The sequence below is a fragment of the Podarcis melisellensis genome (assembly GCF_964234715.1).
Source record: "Podarcis melisellensis genome assembly, chromosome: 16".
Taxonomy (NCBI): domain Eukaryota; kingdom Metazoa; phylum Chordata; class Lepidosauria; order Squamata; family Lacertidae; genus Podarcis; species Podarcis melisellensis.
In genome coordinates this window covers 41388956-41396548 of record NC_138533.1, presented here as the reverse complement: position 1 = coordinate 41396548, position 7593 = coordinate 41388956, and the positions used below count along the sequence as shown (strand labels likewise).

At 49.7% G+C, this 7593-nt stretch overlaps 1 long non-coding RNA gene across 1 annotated transcript; it reads right to left on the bottom strand.

Moving 5' to 3' along the window:
• Positions 1–2717: 2717 nt before the first annotated feature.
• LOC309359371 lies at positions 2718–6311 on the bottom strand. The gene is made up of 2 exons (XR_014163820.1): positions 5623–6311; positions 2718–3189 (listed from the first exon to the last, which is right to left on the bottom strand). It is a non-coding gene; the product is annotated as an uncharacterized lncRNA (long non-coding RNA).
• Positions 6312–7593: the final 1282 nt, after the last annotated feature.

Genomic DNA, 7593 nt, shown 5'->3' with positions numbered 1-7593 from the left:
GCAGGCCCTGAAAGCTGCCCAAGCCACCCCCTGGCCCCACAAGCCACTCTCCTCAAGGCTGGCGGGCTCAGCAGGAAGCCAAAGGCCACACAGGAAAGAGGGAAGGTGTCCAGGCTGGGGGCACCCGTGGGGGGGAGGGGGGCCTGGAGCCACACCAGGGTTCCCCCCCCCCTCGCATCCCCACCAGTGCAGAAACCAACAGCCTGGAGGGTAGGAGCAGCTCAAGCGCAGCCCAGTCGTGTCTGCCCCCCCCCCGCGCCCCAGGTCGGAGATGCCAAACGGCCTAAGACGGGGGGGGGGCGCCGCTTTGGCCGGCCTGAGCAGCAAAAGGCCTCTGCTCTCGACTCAACTTCTCCCGCAGCTTTTTCCCAAGGGAGCGCATCTCTCCGCGCACAAGGCTGGACAGTTCCCCCATCAGGGCCGCCATGTGCCTGGCGAAACAGACGGCGCTCGCGGGACGGGGGAGTCCTGTCTCACCGGGGCCCCCCCGCGCCATGTTCCGATCCTGCGGGGCCCGAAGCCGCGGGCCGGGCCGGGGGGGCGACCCCTCCCCATCTCCCTTCCGCGGGACCCCCGAGCACTCACCGCCTGGACGGGCGCCGCCGGGCAGCAGAGAGAGGAGCGCGGGCGGCGGGCGGCTTCGGCGGCGCCTCCTTCGCTCCTCCCGCTGCCCGCCCCGAGACCACGTCACGCGCAACCGGGAGCAGGAGCGCGCCCGCCGCCCCCGCCTGCCGCCTGGGGCCCCCGGGCCTCTTCTGGCGAAAGGAGGAGTCGGCAAAGGGCTCCTCTTTTTCGCTCTTCGAAAGATGGCAACCCGCCTTCCTCCCAGCAGCTCAGCGGGATTAGGGCGGGGCGATACCTGGTTTTCAACATTGCGATATATCACCGCTAAATATCCCGATATATATCTGCAGCGGAGGAGGACCTTGTCACACCTCCCCATGGCGGCAGAGGGTCCCACCATACTTCACCGCAGTGGTGGAGGGCCTTAAAATGTAAGGAAGTAGTAGATTTAATAAAAAAAATCTTAAATAAACTTCCATTTATATATTTTCAACTTATTTCAGTGATTTACTAGTAAAGCTGCATCTGCTTCCACACTCAGAGGTCTAAGTGGAATCTGTGCACGCATAAGCCCCAACTTACTTCTACTTTCCTGAGAGTAAGCTTCATTGAATTCAGTAGGGCTTGCTTGTGAGCAGACACACATTTGCTTGCGTTGCTCACTGAAAAACACCCTCCCCACCATTCTCACAAGGTACCCAACCTTCCAGATAAGCATAAGGCTGCCAGCCAAATCTTCTCCCCTCCATTAAGACTTCATTCCATCAATCTCTCCCTTTTTATCAAAGGGTATGAGGGAGGGATGGGACGTGAGTGGCGCTGTGGGTTAAACCACTGAGCCTCTTGGGCTTCCCAATCAGAAGGTCGGCGGTTCAAATCCCTGTGACGGGGTTCCTGCTCCTGCCAACCTAGCAGTTCGAAGTGCAAGTAGATAAATAGGTACTGCTCCGGCGGGAAGGTTAACAGTGTTTCTGTGTGCTGCTCTGGTTCACCAGTCATGCTGGCCACATGACCCAGAAGCTGTACGCCGGCTCCCTCGACCAGTAAAGCGAGATGAGCACCGCAACCTCAGAGTCGTCCGCAACTGGACCTAATGGTCAGGGGTCCCTTTACCTTTACCTTTATGAGGGAGGGAAGGAGGGAGGGCAAGCAAGCAAAGACTTAGGCTTCTTTAAATAAATAAAAAACCCACCATTCCTTATTAATATGGAGGGAAGCTACTTAGGGGAACCAACAACATAAACACCACCAGAAAATGAAAATAAAAACTCTTCCTCCTTTTTTCCCCAGCAGTGTGTGTGAGTGTGATGAAAGAAAGAAGAGCTTTCCAGTTCTTTGTTTACACTGCCTGCAAAGTATCTGCAAAGCATTGTTCTGTAGCCTTTTTAATCCACGGGTAGGAATAATTGTTGCACCCGAGCAGAGACAAAAGGAGTCAAACAACACCAAGGGGTTAATCCAGAGAAAGAGTGTTTTATTCTGCCATGGGGGGGGGGGGGGCAGAAGGCACCTGTGTGATTCAGTTCACAAAAGACAGGCCGCACCAAAAACATTTTACAAGCAGGTTTTATCCTTTTTCCAAACCCCTTTTTTCCTCTTCCCCTTCACAGATTCTTACATAGAAATGTTGCTTTTCGATCTCTGACTCTGTTCCCGGAAGTATGTTGCAAGTCAATGTACCAGGACAAGGTTATCTTGGATCTGGGAAGCGAAAAGCTTTACTGTTCTCAGCTATGGGTTTGTTACAGCGTTTTTGTTACAGAGGACTGCTTAGCTCATGCTTTTTGTCTTAGAGGGAAATGCAGTTTTTAAAATGTGTACGCCGAGGCCTACACAGTTTTTTAGGGCTTTCTGGGGTAACCCTAACTGTACCCCTTCATTCCATACCTCTCAAATTTGGACAGCCTTTTTCTTAAAAAAAAAAAAAGGCTCGTCCCAGGAAGGCACAGGCTGATATTCTTGGGTCAGAGCTGGAAGGCACAGGCTGATATTCTCGGGTCATAGCTATAATCTGGGGGCGAAGCATGCGAGAAATCATATTGCGTGTCATTGTATGCAAGCATTGCAGCAAGCAAGGTACAGAAAAGCAAAAAATTAGCAAAATGAAAAGTGGGCCAAGCAGCAGCAAAAACAGGCCTTTTGCCCATCCTAGGTTTGGCAACCAGTCAAGCCATGACATGTCTCATCCCTCCCAGGTTTGGGTAGGAATATGGGCCACTGTTTCAAGTCCTGCTGCCAAAGTGAAGTGCTAGAGAGTGGGCTGGGGTGTAATTACGCTGAAAGTAAAGACCCACTAGGCACCCTCCTCTGCAGGGGTGGCATAAAGCAAACTAGGCCCTAGTACCTTCAATAAAGTTCAGTTATGCAAAAGGAAAGGAAAGAAAATGAGAAAATGTCCTCTTTCGATCCATGCTGGATTCTTGAGCCGTGCAAAGCGTCAGCTTCCGGAGTGACGTGAGCAGGGCTGTAGTCTGGTGGGCGTCGGGTCGTCTGGTGGGCGTTTGGCATCTTGGGTCTCTTCCAACAAGGCTGGAGCGATGTCTGGGCGTCTGGGTCCAATCTGGGTTCTCATCATAGGGATGCAGAGGCTCGACCAAGGCACAAGGCGTTCCGTCAAAAGCTCACCTGTTAAGAGAAGAGATAACAAAGACGGCAGCAACTGACAGAACATAACATCTTCACATAAGGTATAGGCCTAGCAAACATTAATTCAAAGGGGTATGCTTGGCAGGAAACTTCGCAAGGGGTTAACAGTTCTGTTCCTTGGGTTACGTTTTGCCAGCTGAGATTTTTAAAAGTCTCATTCGTCTGCTCTAAGTTTCAGAGGTTTAAGCCATGTTGCAAATTTCAGTTCATTTGCCAGTGTCTTTAGAAAGAAACAATGCGCTCCTTGCTTCTGGCAAAGTTTCAAAATTCCTATGTTATGCTGCAGCTCCTTTTTCAGAGTAAAATTGCACCTTAAAAAGAAAAACTTGACAAAGTTCACAGAAAGCATTCACTTGCTTTTTAAGAAAGTCACTTCTTCAGGTTAGTACTTGGGGCAAGGGGATGGGTAACCCTTGGCCTTCTGCGTTTTTGTGGCTAAACTGTAAATCCAGAAAGTGTGAGGTTCAGGGTAGCTGGCTGACGAGAATGCAGCATTTTCCTCTTGGGATAGCAGCCAAGAGATAATGCTCTGAAGCTACCTCCAAACGCCTGGCACAAGGGGGGGGGGGAGTTGATGTCCTGTTACTTGCATGATTTTTTAAAAAACAGTCTGTTCAGTTGCTTTTTCGCTGCAACAGTCTTTGAGCAAGAACAGAGATGAGAAGAAATAATTTTTGAGAAATCTTATTGTTCCCAGCCTGAGGGGGTGGGGTGTGTCGGGCGAGGGGCCTGTGGGCATTCCATTTCCCAATGACTCCCTTCCTGCAGATGGCGCACTGGCTTCTTCCCTAGGCGTCTTCTGCCCCTCCTGTGGACACCCTCCGGGATTGTGTTTTTGTCTCTAGCCTTCTGGCTGCTTGAAGACAAACCCCTAATTTTGGCCGGGTCCTCTTCAAAAGAAGGATTCTGATTTAGGGTGCTTGGAGGTCTATGGTCCTGGGCGTCGGATGACTCCAGGGGGTCGTACACTCAGTGGGGTGGGGCCATCAAAGTGGAGTTTTAGCTGCCTCAATTGCAACATCAGTATTGTCCGCTGCCCTGAGCTGTTCCCTGGCACAGGCATTTACCTAGCGGACCTCCTCAGTGGTCAGAATTGTGTCCAAAAGCTGACTTACATCATCATAAGTAGGCATATAGGTTTTGAACACACCTTCAAAAAGTCTAATTATTTTTGCAGGATTTTCCTCAAAAGAAGGATTTTGATTTTTCCAATTGCAAATATTGGAGCTTGTAAAAGGGACATGTTGAATGGTAAAGGTCCTTGGTGGTCTAACGCCCTGATCATTTGGCTGTTCCAAAGGATCATACACTTGCCTGAGAGGGGCCACCACAGTGGGTTTGGACAAAGCCTTAGATTTAAGTGTCTCTACATGTTTTGTTGCCCTGTCCCACGCTGTTCTCAAAACCTTCTGCTTTTTTCTCCAATTCTCATCCTGGCACTGGGCTGCTTCTAGAACCCAGGGGGCCACATCCAGTTCTGTTTTAAACGGTTCTACATACTGGAACACTCTGCTCCCAGATTTGGTTGCCTTGGCGCAGTTGCTGCATATGGCGGTGGGGGGATAATTATCTCCTCTTCCAGAACTGGCAAAACTGGTGGCTTTTTAGCTTGTAATTGTACTGAACGCAGTTTGACTTGGGCAGTCACAATTCTATTTTTCCGAAGCCATGAGGGATTTTGATCCACATTGGCTTTCCAGATAGAAATATAGGGAATCTGATCTGTGTGGGCCTTGAAAATTTTACTCCATAAAATGTTGCCCAAGTTTGGATCAAAGGATCCTCCAAGAGGCCATTCTGGTAAATACGAAGGCCAGTCAACTTCACATAAATGTTGGAGTCTGCTTTTTTTGAGTTTACATCCCCACTCTTCTGCTTTCATGGCACTTTTCCAGTTTTCCAGAAAGCTCTGTAGTGGTGTCTCAAGAATTGTTTTACTGCTTTTATTTCCCATGACTCTGGGATCCTGGGGACATTGGGACACTCAGCCCGCCTAACATTATTTTTTCACTCAGTCACAGGGCAGACGTTGCTTTCAACGTCCCACACACTCAAAACATTCACTGGAGTGTCCCCACACGCACATTCAGAAAAACCCATGCACCTCCCCCAATCCCCCCCCTTTTTTTTTACCACAAAACCAAAACCACAACTGGCAGTGCTTCACAACTTCGACCGGGGCCCAAGAGCACCTTTTTTCACTGCTTCTTCTGGGCACAAAACCAACAACCAACCATAACCGGCAGCGCTTAGACTTCGACCGGGGCCCAGCAGCACCCTTTACTGCATTTTCTGGGCGACACCAAAACCAGTGGCACTTCTTCTACCCTGCTGGCGGAGCTGATCAGGCTCACTTTTTGCTCGCACCTATCCCTGTGGAGCTTGCTCGCACCTATACCCTGTGGAGCTTACCTTGTTCCTCGAGGTACCTTCTTTCTGCACGGCCGTTGCTCTTTCTCTCCGCCACTTTGTCGCGTGTCCACTCAGGAACGGGTGGCCAGTTCCTCCCACGAAGTTGGCAGGATGTGCACTGGAACTGTTGACCCAGGATCCCGAGCTGCTCGCCTTGCAGTGACGCCCTGGACCTTCTTGTCCCTCGATCTCGGGGAACGTGCTTATTCCCAGCCAATGCACCAGAAATATGTAGCCTTTTTAATCCACGGGTAGGAATAATTGTTGCACCCGAGCAGAGACAAAAGGAGTCAAACAACACCAAGGGGTTAATCCAGAGAAAGAGTGTTTTATTCTGCCATCCGGGGGGGGCAGAAGGCACCTGTGTGATTCAGTTCACAAAAGACAGGCCGCACCAAAAACATTTTACAAGCAGGTTTTATCCTTTTTCCAAACCCCTTTTTTCCTCTCCCCCTTCACAGATTCTTACATAGAAATGTTGCTTTTCGTTCTCTGACTCTGTTCCCGGAAGTATGTTGCAAGTCAATGTACCAGGACAAGGTTATCTTGGATCTGGGAAGCGAAAAGCTTTACTGTTCTCAGCTATGGGTTTGTTACAGCGTTTTTGTTACAGAGGACTGCTTAGCTCATGCTTTTTGTCTTAGAGGGAAATGCAGTTTTTAAAATGTGTACGCCGAGGCCTACACAGTTTTTTAGGGCTTTCTGGGGTAACCCTAACTGTACCCCTTCAGTTCAGCTGGGAAGCTATTAATTCTCCACCTCCTTTTGTTTACTGGCGTATTGCCTTGTTGAAACACTTATCACATGTTATTTCAGTACCAGTCTTCAACTATTTATTGCACAGCCCTAAGCAGGGTGTCTGTAGAAGTTCTCCTGGGCCTTGTTTTATCCCCACCACAGCAATCCTGTGGGGCAAGTTAGGTGCTGCCTGCCAGCTTCCTCTGCCTTCCCTCTCAGTGTTGCCTTGATAGCACAAAAGTTAGAAGGACTTGATTGATTGATTGATTGATTGATTGCATTTATACCCCATATTTTTTCTCCATGGAGCTCAAAGTGGTGTGTATGGTCCTCCTTGCATGGAAGCATCTGCCTGGGAGTTCATGCTTCAGAAGCCCTCTTTTCCTTCCCAGAGCTGTGACTTGCTTGGATGAGGAAGGACTGTAGCTTGGTGTGGGTGTCAAACCCGGGAGCTTCTGTGGGAGGCTGCAGCCCAGCCCAGCCCCATCTGAATTGCCTTCCGGCTGCTGCAGAGGACCCACCGGCACCCACAGCCTTGCAGACATAGCCCTTCCAGTCCCAAGCCTTCTTCAGCTACGCAGAGTTAACAGAAAGTATGCTGTGCCCAACAGAGTTTAATTTCTCTTTTCAAAAGGACACAGGAGGCTAAAAGTCTAGCTGGGGGCATACCCTTGAACTTGGAGGCCTTGATTCTGTGTGTGAGAGAGAAAAGAGACTCACTGGGTTGTTCGCTGAGACACAAGTTTGTGGATTAAGGGTCCAAAAACACTTCTGCTGGGCCTAGAAAGCAGCTGTACGGGTGGTTTTTGGCTTGCCTGGTGCTTCCTAGGCACGAATCAGAGAAAACCTACTCTTTAGCTCTGAACTGGAACAAATAGCAATCTGCAGAAAACCAGTATTGCTGTTTGCTTCACTTGAGCTTTAAAAAGCAGGTTTTCACAGGGAAAGCTCTGGAGCAAGAGAAAAAGGGGGAGCAGGGTGCTTGGAAACGGAGTTTTAAAACACAGACTTGTGGCTGGAGAGAGCAGGGCAAAAAGTCAGTGCAGATGAGCCCTGAGTTGTAGCACCACAATCTGTCCTGAAGGGTAAATACGTAAGTAAGTAAGTAAGTAAGTAAGTAAGTAAGTAAGTAAGTAAATGGTTTGCATCTCAGGCTGATCCCCAAGGACTTTAAATGATCAGGTACTGTACTCTCTTTTCCTTGAAGGAGGGTGAAAGGCCATTGACCTGGAC